This window comes from Pinus tabuliformis, chromosome J, assembly GCF_031772625.1.
Source record: "Pinus tabuliformis cultivar Carrire ecotype Pingquan chromosome J, CPIR1, whole genome shotgun sequence".
Classification (NCBI taxonomy): Eukaryota; Viridiplantae; Streptophyta; class Pinopsida; order Pinales; family Pinaceae; genus Pinus; species Pinus tabuliformis.
This window is the reverse complement of record NC_142295.1, coordinates 214,462,038-214,476,272: the sequence shown is the minus strand read 5'-3', so window position 1 is coordinate 214,476,272 and position 14,235 is coordinate 214,462,038.

The following is a 14,235-nucleotide window of genomic DNA, read 5'->3' as shown; positions in this document are numbered from 1 at the left end:
AAAGTTTTAAAACCTGTTGTTTTCTGGATGTCCCCTGCAGACAGTTGAGGTTCAATCTTTTACGTATAGCTCAGTCATTTCGTTTTCATTATTTCCAAAATTTCATTATCGTAGCTTCAGTTTCTTTGTAGTCATTTGTTTACAGACTTTCTTTTGTTGTCTACCAAATTCAATAATTTATATGCTTTCTAAAATAGAACCATGTATCCCGGATGCGGGTGTCTAATAAGCGTAGCGGACAGATGGGGTGTCACATGGGCAGGTGTCAGCCCATTAGTGACATGCAGTACCCCGCGGTAGATAAAGGAGGCTCGCATGCTGTAGAACTAATGCCGGCATTAATGCTGGTCATGTCGTCCATACTGCACTGCCTGGTTAACTGCGCGATGGAGATTAATATACCCGGAACTCCTCTGGCATTTGTGCATACCACTGCATTCGTCTGGCATACTGCTGCTTCACTGGTGCATCACTCGGCAGAGTGGGGAAGGGAACAAGAGCATCCATGCTCTGCAGCCTACTCAGGGACTGCCATACGCCAGAGAAATCGGCGTCGTGAGCTCAATTTGGCTACCCTCGTCCCGATTAAGTCCTCCTCACCAGGTTCCGGCACGCGAGTTCATTTTCGGAATTCAGAAATGCGGGGTGAGCGACAGAGAATGTGCAGTAGGCGCGGAGGCTCTCGCGGACGGGCCACCATCCAGCGGCCTGCCCCCACTTCTCCTTCCTCCTCCGTCGAAGTTACTTCTGAGCCGCAACATTTCCATGGCAATAGAGCTGGGCGCGGCAGAGGAATGGAAAGCGAACGAAGAATGGATTGTGGGCATGACGAGCATCCTATGGTCAGGTATCGGGTTCCCTGCGCTCTCGCTAATTCCACTTTTATTATCTCTGTAACGGTTGAGCATTGTGATATTCTTAGAGAACCGGCAGAAGCCACGCTAGATTTTCCTCCTCCTGTTCATGGGACAGGGCCTATTATCGACCTGCAACGCCCTGTCCGGGAAAGCTCCCCCTTAGCCGGTCCTTCAGCTCTTGCAGGTCCAAGCGAGCCTGACAGGGAAAGCTCCCCCATAGCTTGTCCACCAGCTCTTGCAGGTCCAAGCGCGCCTGTTCAGGGAAGGCCTTCCAGCGTGATGATCCCTCTCTCTGATTCTGATGACTCTCTACATTTTGGGTGCCAAATTGAGGAAGCGCCCTACACCACGGATGATGAATGAGCAAGACAAGAAGTTTGCTCTCGGCAACCTAGGCCGTAAGAGCTATATTTTGTCTTTGTTTTCTGTGTCTATGTATCAGTTCGACAGCATGGGTCTGTCTGTCTATGTGTCGGTCGTTTGGGTTTATATGTCTGTATGTCTACGGGTCCCTGTTATGCACCGTTTAGAGTCATGGTTTCAAGTCTTAGAGGCAGTAGATACAACATAATACAATAATTCAATTTTGACGGTGTTCAATTTTGGAAGATGCAAACTGGGTAAATGAACAATTTCTGGGCAGGATTACTGAGCCATGGCCCTTTTGTAACTCCTATGTAATTTTTGACCTTTTTGTATTATAATAGAATTAGCCTTATTCAGAAAAAAAAAAAATAAAAGAACCATGTATATACTCTTCTTTTTTTCATTGCAAATACATCTGTTAGATTGCATTCCTTCTGTTTTTGCTTTATTATTTCAAAGTTGAATTGTTAATTGCAGTCTAGTGATCTTAACATAGGATGCTTTATAAATTCATTCTAGAATAAGAGTAATTCTCTTTTAGAGCATAAATAATTGTCTTTCTAGAACATAAGTAGTTTATTCACAGATTTTAGAATAACTTTCTTTCTAGTTTCTTTTCAAAAATACAATTTATCTTAAAGAAGTTTTTCATATAATTTACGAAGTAGTTTTCCTTTTCTATTAAATTGCATAGTAGTTCTTTTGAAACTAACGACAGTAAGTTAAATAGGATCATGATAACTTGTTTTAATTTTCTTTTCAGAGTTGATTGTAGGACTTTAATTGTAAATCATCAATTTCATTTAGGAATATAAGAATAAAAAAAATCCTTAAAACAAACACAATCATCATTTTAATAATCTCAAAAATGCTTCTAGCATTACCAACTCCGGTCGATAATTTATGTAAGAAATTTAAGAACATTAAATTGATTACACACGATGCAAGACAACAAGGTCAAGCTTCAGATAAGGCATCTTTATAGCCTTTTGGAACACTAGGGAATGACTCCTAGCATTACGAGTCATGTCCCTCCATGTGCTTAATCTCCTCATGGTTTTGTGTCGTTACCTGCACCTAGAGTTAGTCATCTTGTTTGAGAATGCAGTGAATGTCAAAGCAAGGATCACCTTAGTTGACCACCTCCCCCTTGGGCTAATAATGATAAGTTCCCTCTATTGGAGTTAAAAAATGGATGGGACCCCAAACTCCTTATTAACAATTTTGGCATTGGTGCTTGGGTCTTAAACCATGATGACAAGGACCCCCCTCCCAAACCACCTTACATGGGGATTGTTCACGTCATTACCTAATGCTTTACTTGATGGCAACCAACCAACAACAAGCTTGAAATGCAAACCATGATTGACATAGGTGTCCAGTAATTATAATGTTGTATCATGTCGTCAACGATATTAGACGCTTGTTACAAGGACACTATTGTCCAAGGCCTATTATTGAAACTTAAGATAATGCAAAATTGCTAACATAGAAAATGTGGACCATATGTGTTTTATCGATCATCACACTTGATATTATTTTATTTTAACCTAATCTCCTAATCTACATAACCATGCTCATACCTTACCCGTAAATTAACAAATGGAGCAATAACTATCGTGAGCTAAACAATTAACACTAATATCAACATGATGTTAACCTTAATCTTTACATATTATCATTGTCACCCTTGGGGAAATGAATTCAAACATATTTCTATGGTTGGACGTTTGAGAGATGGGCATTACTCTGCATTATGTGCTCCAACATGTCATGCACCAACTACAATCATTCATCCATTATACCCCTTCCTTAAAACTCAAATTACTTCCATCAATACCTATCAACCACTCCTCCAATACCTTTTCCATGGAATTTATATGTAATTTGGCATTTAATTCCCCCAAATTAGGGGCCATCGCTTATTATTCCCACCTACTAACCAAGTGACACATACTGACAAGGAACTAACGTGTTCTTACTTAAAACAAATCACCCAATAAACCCTGACCACACCTATTGACTAGCCTTCAAATCAATTCCAAAATGCCTCCCATTTCTTATTGACATTGTAGCTTGTGCCCTCTTATTTTTCTTTAAAAGGTGGCAATTCTAGAACCATCTATAGTGCCCATGACTTACACTACTTAAAGACTTGTATTTTAAGTTGTCACTTAGACAAAAGGAGGTGCACCCTAGCTACAATTCCTCGTGCTTAGTGTTGATCCAGTTGGGTTGTTCCCATTTTCTCCAATGCGACACGGTGAAGCTCAACAATGACATTTGGCATTTACAATGCATGATAGAATTCCGGTGCAGCCATCCAACATTATTTAATCTATATTTGTGCCTTTAGAGGAACCTGTTAGAGTCGGTCTTGAGCCCTCCATCAGCGATCAAAACTCTTTGCATTTGCATATGTAGGTGTCTCATCAGTGTTAATTTTTGCATCCCATTAGGCATGCCATAACCCTGATGGAGGAGCTGGTGTGTTTATACCCCTCTTGGCATTGCTGGATCAGGTCATTTCAGTCATTAAGCTCTTTCAAGCTTGTCTTGTCTTGTCTTGAGGTCAATTTCCTAGGTTTAGGGTTTTGGTCAAGTATGTTTACAAGGTCATGTGTCTGAAGGTCAATAAGTGTTCAGCAAGCCAGAGGGATGTTTGTAAAGATGTTTCTTCGAAGTTTTTTATCTTGTACAGTTATTTTCACCTTGGATTTAAAAACTCTGTTTTTAAAGCCAAGGTCATTTCTCGAAATTTTGTAAAAAATGGTAAAAATTCACAAGGCTTCAAAGGACAGCATGTAACCCTGGCTCCCTTGCCAAGATCCCTCAGATGCTATCCCTGCAAAAATTATCAAAGAAAAGCATCAAATCAATCAATTTCAGGACAAAAGGAAACCAAAAAGACAACATCATTCAAAGTTTAAAAAATGTCATGGAAAAACATTAGAAAGTGGTTGTGACATGAAATTTATTCAAAGCAAGGCTATAAAGGCTCTATTTCCCTCCATCAAGCTCCATTGTGTATCCAAATGATAGAGCAACTGATTGCAAGAGAGTTTGAGTGAAGTTTGTGAGTTGGGAAGGCGCGTGACCCGTCAGGTGCGCGTGACCCGTCAGAGCTCAACTTGCAGTGTGTTTTCATAACGGACGCGACCCGTGAGGCGCGCGACCTGTCAGCGACCTCCCTTCCAAACTCTTTCCAAATTTGTTCAAGCACCCTCCAAATCATCAAATTGCTTGAGGTAGGTTCTCCAAACTTGGAAATGGTTGCTGGTTATGTTTGAAGGACATCATGAATGTGTTTTTAATGATCAAATGTGCAAGAGAAAAGCTCCATATGGCTGTATGTTAAATTTGTAAAAATTTGCTAGGGTTTGTTGCTGTTTCAATGGTTTTTTCCCTTGTAATCATTTTTCCTTATTCCCATTTCATTTTCCTTGTATTTCCATGTAAATTTCCCTTTTAAATTTGTAAAGAAAATAAACCCTACCCCTTTTCCCTAAAAAATAAAAAATCAAGCCCTAACCCTACCCCTCATAATACCCATGTAAACACTTGTATTTAATGATGCATATGCAGTGATATTTGCAGTGTTTTCCCCTAAATTCCCTGTTGTATACATGTTTTCCCATTTTCCTTGTAAAAATGTCCCTCCCCTAACATTTCCCTCATGTTCCTTGTCCCCTTGAAACAACATATAAATCAGCTTTTTACAGGCAGAAACAGCAGCACAGTTTGTCCACTTTGCTCTTTAAACAATGTCAGAAACCGAAACCTATGAGCAAAGTGATGACCAGTCATCAGCTTCAGAGATTGAGGTACAAAGGAGGCCTCATAAGGGTGGTAAAGGTGGACATCATAAGCGAGAGGAGCTCACCTCTTTAGCAGAGTTACAGGCTTGTCCTATGGCAGTCACATGTTTTCAGTATATGTCTTGCTATGAGTTTTGTGAGAGGATCTCTCGGATTCAGCACCACAGAGAGTTGGCTCACCTATTTGTTTTACACTTGCATGATGGACATGTCAACCTTGCAGGGGTGAACTTTACATTGACACCCGAGGTGATCTCACATGCCACAGGGATACCTAATGTTGGGGAGGTGTGGAATAAGCGCAAGGTGCTGGATAGTGTTCACTTTGAGCCTTTTGTCCAGCCACCATTCATGAGACATTTGGCAGGTGTGTTTCCATTCAGGTTTCTCAGGAGCGAGTATGATCCCATGATGAGGCTCATCATGCACTATTTTACCTGTGAGGGCAGATTTTCACAGGTATATTCATACCATATTCGCCTCTTGATGCACTTCACCCGAGTGAGGATGATGAACATCCCTGTTTTCTTCTATCAGAACATTCAGAGGATGGTGCCCATGTTGCAGAGGAAGAGCCCGGCACAGCAGTTTAGGAGCCTGTACCATTATGGTTTGATTCAGCTTGTAGTATTGCATCAGTTGGCTCAGCAGGGTATCTCATGGGAGGAGTTCATCTCTCATGAGTTTTTCACAGCACCACCCTCGCCACATCCTGAGGTTGTTCATGAGGAGGGAGGACCATCACAGCAGCATGACATCCCTGTCACTAGACATGTCAGCTCGTCACCTATGGTTACCTATCAGAAAGGCCCGAGGGCCTTATTTGCAGCAGCTCGGCGAGTACTATCTCCACAGCAGGTGGAAGGGGTCTCGCCTTCTTCATCGGCTCAGCGAGTGTTATCTCCACATCAGGTGGAAGGGGCCTCACTTTCTTCACCAGCACAGGTACCAGGGAGGGGCAAACAGCCCATGATTGATGAGGGGCCATCAGGAGTCCCAGATATTGAGCTTGTTGATCTTGAGGCCAGTTCTCCTAGCCGAGAGGCAAAGGAGATCGTTCAGCACCTCAGAGCTGAAAATGATGCCTTGCAGAGGAGATTAGAGGGGGCACAATGGACCATCACATACCTGGAGCAGCGCAACAAACAGTTGGAGGATGAGAAAGCACTTGATGAGCTGTGGAGGATTCGTAGTGACCGAATCTTGAACCGAAGAAGACCCGGTGATCCATTGCCCGCTGACCGAGAGTCCATGCTCATTCGGGTAAATGCACACTTGGAGAGGCTGTTGGCTAAGGCCAACCAAGAGAAGAAATTGCTGAGGAACATGAAGAACCATTACTGGGCAAGAATGCATGTGTGCAAGGCAAAGATGAAAATGTTTCAAAGGCGGTTGACCGAGGCACTAAAACGGAGAAAGAGGCCCAATACCCTCCGTATCTTGGCTGAGGCTTCACTCAAGGATCAAGGCACTAAATAGCCTAGCCACAACACAAATCCCAAGAAATTTTGAGCATTTTGGGTAAATTTTGGTTTTTTCAGGCAATTTACAGGTTTTCTCCATTAACGGGTCTCACCCCCCGCGCGACCCTTCATTTTGGCAACTCCATTTTGCAAAAACTCAGCATTTCTAGATTTGTTATGCAAAGTTACACATGCTCATTGATGGACAAGAGATTTTGTGAAGTTTTGGGCCTCCAAAAAGTCAAAAAACAAGCGAAATTTGACTTTCTGCCACATTTTTGAGACACAGAAAGCAGTCTTGGGAGATTGCAATTTTGGAGGGGCAATTGACCTCCAAATTCAGAAATTCTAGTTGGGTTGGAAAGTAGACTCACATAACTTTCCAACAATCCTACTCTTGCTCAATTTGGACACCTGGAAGTGCTCCAAAAGTGGTCCCAAAGGCGCGCGACCCATCAGGCAGGGCCGCGCGACCCGTCAGGCAGATTTTTCCAAAATGCACTGTACAGCTCAGAAAAGTGCAGTTTGACTCAGTTTGACTTTTTGGGGTGAATTATGATTCTATTTGATGTAATTATTGTACTTTAAAGACACTTTTACTCTTATGTAACACTTCTAGAAGATTCATTCATGAAGAGGGTAAATATTAAATGAATGAATTGGTTTCCTAGCTTATAGAGGCAAGTTGTTTTGACTGCCTAGTTTGTAGTGCTTAGTTTAGAAGTAGTTGAAACAGCTCCTAGGATAGTGAGCTCGACCCATGGAGGTAGGGAAAGAGGTTAGATCATCTATATTATGTACTTTCTTGCTCATTTTCATGGTTGGACTCTTGAGGGAGAAGCTATCATTGTATTATTCACTGTATCTCTGCAATTTTTGGCTAAGGAAGACCAGGGTTTTGCAGTCCTCTTTGGGATTCTTGTGGACTCATGTGTTGATGGTGTGTTTCTCTATGTATTTGTAAGTGTGTTATGTGAATCATTTCCTTCTTTTCCTTCTGCACATTAAACAAATGAAGTGTTAAAGTAAGAATTCATGCTTGCCATGCTCTGCTTTTAAGTTTGTTTAATTTCAATGTTTTCTACTGTCTAAAGAGAATTCAAAGTTATTGTTTGCTCTCTTTAGCTCCTCACCTGTCATTCCTGATCATCCACCTCAATCAAAGGCATCAATACTGTCTCCTACCTCGCCCCAAAGAACCCCCTGCAGAAACTGTGTCCAATCCCCGCACCCAAAATTGCCCTATCCTCAATTTGCCACCAAAAACCCAAAAAACCCCAAATCAATCCTTGTGATCAGTTTACTAGCCTAAAATCAGTGTTACCCTATTGGTCATCTCATTTATTGAAGATCTTACCGAGATAGACCAGAGAGAGCCTTCTCCTGCCTCGTAGGGCTAGCTACAAGGCTAAATGGTTTGATGTTGCCTTGAGGTTTACCTTTCTCAGCCTGAGGTGAAATTTCAAGCGCTAACATATTGGCGACCATATTGGGGAGAACAAACTTGTTTGTGGATTGATGTGTTTGATTCGTAAGTCTTAGACGGAGCCTGAAGTTACGCCAGGTAGCCTTCGAAACGCTTTTGCTTTGCATAAGCAGAAGTAGATAAACGCTGCTTCAGTCAATCTTCGTGAGCTTGTGAAAACAACACTTCGATTGCATTTTACCCCAGTACATGTATCAATTTCAGATCTGATTGTTGATAGTGGACAACGATCAGACACTGACAAGGCTGAAATCATTCACTGGCGACTCCTTCACTGAAAACTCCAGAGATCAATGCTTCATGGTGACTTCACTGCAGAGAGATCAGTAGCTTTGAGCTTTTCAAGATGGATCGGATTGCAAGAAGATATGCTCCCCTGAGCCGAGATCACATCCCTGGTTTTCCAAATAAAATTCCGAAGGTAGATTGGTCAAGGAATTTGCCTACATTTAATGATGATGGTAAGAAGGATGCTGCTTTACATCTAGTTCAATTTCATATGCATATTCGCAAGTTGAAGGTGGATTTTCCTAAAGATTGCTTGATGAAGATATTCCTGGCCACTCTGGAAGGTGAAGCCCAATCATGGTATGAAAGTTTGCCGCCTGCTTGTATTTACTGTTTAAAGGATTTTCATGCTGTGTTCATTGAACAATATAAGGACTCTTATCCATCATTAAATTTGGTTCATGATTGTTGCAAGCATGCTTATAGTTTTATTGAAAGCCTTGAGAAATATTATGAAGATGATAATTTTATGGATGTTGAGATCATGGAGGCTCTGTATGAGAATCCATTTCAGCAACATGAAGAGAACCTAGTGGATACCCATCAAAATGATCAGGATATTTTGCAGCAGAATCAAGATCAGCAGGTTGAAGATGGTCATATGGCTGTAATTGATGAAAGAGAAGAGCTTGTTTCAGATTTGCCCACAGAAGAAGACCAGATTGCAGAATGTGATAATGTTAGGACAGCTACTTCAGAACAACATTTAGATTATGATGACCAAGAATACCTTGTGCTGAATCCTGAAAAGGAGAATTTTGTTGTTGAGATCATAGACAGCGTTATGGATTCAAATGTTCTCAGTCGTGCTACCAGTCTGTCATTAGAACCGAGTCTTCTTAAGGAGGTCATTCAGTCAGCTCATGAACAGCAAGGTGAGATCTTTGCTCAAGCAAGTGAAAAAGTTTCTTTGAGTGAATTTGTGGCAAACGATCTAAATGATAATATTGTGCTTGATAATATTGAAGAATGTAATAAGGAACTTGATGATTTGGTTGTGATATCATATGAAGATGACCTACCATATTGTCAGACTACAGAAGATCATAGCATACAGGATTACCTTTCAGATTCTTCATATGTTTCATGTGCTGAAATGCTTTTCCAAGAAGAGATCTGCCCATCCATTTGTTCAGAGTTTTTTGAAGCTTATGATCATACTTTTACCGAAGCACATGATGAAGGCAGATCAGAATTTGAAGCAAAGGACACCTTGTTCTTTCAGCAGGAGGTGGCAGTGGCAAATCTTCATGTTTTTCACGATCCAATGGCAGATTTGTTACAGTAAGCAGTGAAAGTGATTATTGCAGTGTTCAGTGATGAAGGAGATCATGGTCAGCTATGTTTTTGGATGCCCAGTTACCAGTATCTATCGTTGATCACGAGATCTGATTGGGAGAATCAATCAAGAAGGCACCTGCTTGATTGGTTGCATTGGCATTTTGATATAGTTTGATGTATATTGTCTTGTAAGAAACACAGGTGGTTGTCATCATGATTTCAAATCTTGATGGACTGCTGCCCTTCAATAAGCTTTGTAAGTTCTTGTTTTAGTTAAGTCAGTCATGAGTCATTTGTGTTTGGTCTGTTGAGTGAGTTTTTCAAGTTATTTCAGTTTGCCATCGAGTCAGTTTGAGTCAAGTTCCAGTTAAGTTTCAGTCAGCTTTCAGTCAAGTTTTCATTCAATAAATGTGTCAAAGTTTTGTGTCAAAGGTGGAAATAATGACTCCATCGCCCAATGGTTGAAAGCACTGGTCTGCTCTCCCAGAGGTCTGAGGTTCTTGGCACCTCCAAGGAGCTACCATCCCCATTGGAGCCAATGTTAGAGTCGGTCTTGAGCCCTCCATCAGCGATCAAAACTCTTTGCATTTGCATATGTAGGTGTCTCATCAGTGTTAATTTTTGCATCCCATTAGGCATGCCATAACCCTGATGGAGGAGCTGGTGTGTTTATACCCCTCTTGGCATTGCTAGATCAGGTCATTTCAGTCATTAAGCTCTTTCAAGCTTGTCTTGTCTTGTCTTGAGGTCAATTTTCTAGGTTTAGGGTTTTGGTCAAGTATGTTTACAAGGTCATGTGTCTGAAGGTCAATAAGTGTTCAGCAAGCCAGAGGGATGTTTGTAAAGATGTTTCTTCGAAGTTTTTTATCTTGTACAGTTATTTTCACCTTGGATTTAAAAACTCTGTTTTTAAAGCCAAGGTCATTTCTCGAAATTTTGTAAAAAATGGTAAAAATTCACAAGGCTTCAAAGGACAGCATGTAACCCTGGCTCCCTTGCCAAGATCCCTCAGATGCTATCCCTGCAAAAATTATCAAAGAAAAGCATCAAATCAATCAATTTCAGGACAAAAGGAAACCAAAAAGACAACAGCATTCAAAGTTTAAAAAGTGTCATGGAAAAACATTAGAAAGTGGGTTGTGACATGAAATTTATTCAAAGCAAGGCTATAAAGGCTCTATTTCCCTCCATCAAGCTCCATTGTGCATCCAAATGATAGAGCAACTGATTGCAAGAGAGTTTGAGTGAAGTTTGTGAGTTGGGAAGGCGCGCGACCCGTCAGAGCTCAACTTGCAGTGTGTTTTCATAACGGGCGCGACCCGTGAGGCGCGCGACCCGTCAGCGACCTCCCTTCCAAACTCTTTCCAAATTTGTTCAAGCACCCTCCAAATCATCAAATTGCTTGAGGTAGGTTCTCCAAACTTGGAAATGGTTGTTGGTTATGTTTGAAGGACATCATGAATGTGTTTTTAATGATCAAATGTGCAAGAGAAAAGCTCCATATGGCTGTATGTTAAATTTGTAAAAATTTGCTAGGGTTTGTTGTTGTTTCAATTGTTTTTTCCCTTGTAATCATTTTTCCTTATTCCCATTTCATTTTCCTTGTATTTCCATGTAAATTTCCCTTTTAAATTTGTAAAGAAATAAACCCTACCCCTTTTTCCCTAAAAAATAAAAAATCAAGCCCTAACCCTACCCCTCATAATACCCATGTAAACACTTGTATTTAATGATGCATATGCAGTGATATTTGCAGTGTTTTCCCCTAAATTCCCTGTTGTATACATGTTTTCCCATTTTCCTTGTAAAAATGTCCCTCCCCTAACATTTCCCTCATGTTCCTTGTCCCCTTGAAACAGCATATAAATCAGCTTTTTACAGGCAGAAACAGCAACACAGTTTGTCCACTTTGCTCTTTAAACAATGTCAGAAACCGAAACCTATGAGCAAAGTGATGACCAGTCATCAGCTTCAGAGATTGAGGTATAGAGGAGGCCTCATAAGGGTGGTAAAGGTGGACATCATAAGCGAGAGGAGCCCACCTCTTTAGCAGAGTTACAGGCTTGTCCTATGGCAGTCACATGTTTTCAGTATATGTCTTGCTATGAGTTTTGTGAGAGGATCTCTCGGATTCAGCACCACAGAGAGTTGGCTCGCCTATTTGTTTTACACTTGCATGATGGACATGTCAACCTTGCAGGGGTGAACTTTACATTGACACCCGAGGTGATCTCACATGCCACAGGGATACGTAATGTTGGGGAGGTGTGGAATAAGCGCAAGGTGCTGGATAGTGTTCACTTTGAGCCTTTTGTCCGACCACCATTCATGAGACATTTGGCAGGTGTGTTTCCATTCAGGTTTCTCAGGAGCGAGTATGATCCCATGATGAGGCTCATCATGCACTATTTTACCTGTGAGGGCAGATTTTCACAGGTATATTCATACCATATTCGCCTCTTGATGCACTTCACCCGAGTGAGGATGATGAACATCCCTGTTTTCTTCTATCAGAACATTCAGAGGATGGTGCCCATGTTGCAGAGGAAGAGCCTGGCACAACAGTTTAGGAGCCTGTACCATTATGGTTTGATTCAGCTTGTAGTATTGCATCAGTTGGCTCAGCAGGGTATCTCATGGGAGGAGTTCATCTCTCATGAGTTTTTCACAGCACCACCCTCGCCACATCCTGAGGTTGTTCATGAGGAGGGAGGACCATCACAGCAGCATGACATCCCTGTCACTAGACATGTCAGCTCCTCACCTCTGGTTACCTATCAGAAAGGCCCGAGGGCCTTATTTGCAGCAGCTCGGCGAGTACTATCTCCATAGCAGGTGGAAGGGGTCTCGCCTTCTTCATCAGCTCAGCGAGTGTTATCTCCACATCAAGTGGAAGGGGCCTCGTTTTCTTCACTAGCACAGGTACCAGGGAGGGGCAAACAGCCCATGATTGATGAGGGGCCATCAGGAGTCCCAGATATTGAGCTTGTTGATCTTGAGGCCAGTTCTCCTAGCCGAGAGGCAAAGGAGATCATTCAGCACCTCAGAGCTGAAAATGATGCCTTGCAGAGGAGATTAGAGGGGGCACAATGGACCATCACATACCTGGAGCAGCACAAAAAACAGTTGGAGGATGAGAAAGCACTTGATGAGCTGTGGAGGATTCGTAGTGACCGAATCTTGAACCGAAGAAGACCCGGTGATCCATTACCCGCTGACCGAGAGTCCATGCTCATCCGGGTAAATGCACACTTGGAGAGGCTGTTGGCTAAGGCCAACCAAGAGAAGAAATTGCTGAGGAACATGAAGAACCATTACTGGGCAAGAATGCATGTGTGCAAGGCAAAGATGAAAATGTTTCAAAGGCGGTTGACCGAGGCACTAAAACGGAGAAAGAGGCCCAATCCCCTCCGTATCTTGGCTGAGGCTTCACTCAAGGATCAAGGCACTAAATAGCCTAGCCACAGCACAAATTCCAAGAAATTTTGAGCATTTTGGGTAAATTTTGGTTTTTTCAAGCAATTTACAGGTTTTCTCCATTAATGGGTCTCACCCCCCGCGCAACCCTTCATTTTGGCAACTCCATTTTGCAAAAACTCAGCATTTCCAGATTTGTTATGCAAAGTTACACATGCTCATTAATGGACAAGAGATTTTGTGAAGTTTTGGGCCTCCAAAAAGTCAAAAAACAAGCGAAATTTGACTCTCTGCCACATTTTTGAGACACAGAGAGCAGTCTTGGGAGATTGCAATTTTGGAGGGGCAAATGACATCCAAATTCAGAAATTCCAATTGGGTTGGAAAGTAGACTCATAGAAATTTCCAACAAGCCTACTCTTGATCAATTTGAACACCTGGAAGTGCCCCAAAAGTGGTCCCAAATGCGCGCGACCCGTCAGGCAGTGGCGCGCGACCCGTTAGGCAGATTTTTCCAAAATGCACTGTACAGCTTAAAAAAGCGCAGTTTGACTCAGTTTGACTTTTTGGGGTGAATTATGATTCTATTTGATGTAATTATTGTACTTTAAAGACACTTTTACTCTTATGTAACACTTCTAGAAGATTCATTCATGAAGAGGGTAAATATTAAATGAATGAATTGGTTTCCTAGCTTATAGAGGCAAGTTGTTTTGACTGCCTAGTTTGTAGCGCTTAGTTTAGAAGTAGTTGAAACAGCTCCTAGGATAGTGAGCTCGACCCATGGAGGCAGGGAAAGAGGTTAGATCATCTATATTATGTACTTTCTTGCTCATTTTCATGGTTGGACTCTTGAGGGAGAAGCTATCATTGTATTATTCACTGTATCTCTGCAATTTTTGGCTAAGGAAGACCAGGGTTTTGCAGTCCTCTTTGGGATTCTTGTGGACTCATGTGTTGATGGTGTGTTTCTCTATGTATTTGTAAGTGTGTTATGTGAATCATTTCCTTCTTTTCCTTCTGCACATTAAACAAATGAAGTGTTAAATTAAGAATTCATGCCTGCCATGCTCTGCTTTTAAGTTTGTTTAATTTCAATGTTTTCTACTGTCTAAAGAGAATTCAAAGTTATTGTTTGCTCTCTTTAGCTCCTCACCTGTCATTCCTGATCATCCACCTCAATCAAAGGCATCAATATTGTCTCCTACCTCGCCCCAAAGAACCCCCTGCAGAAACTGTGTCCAATCCCCGCACCCAAA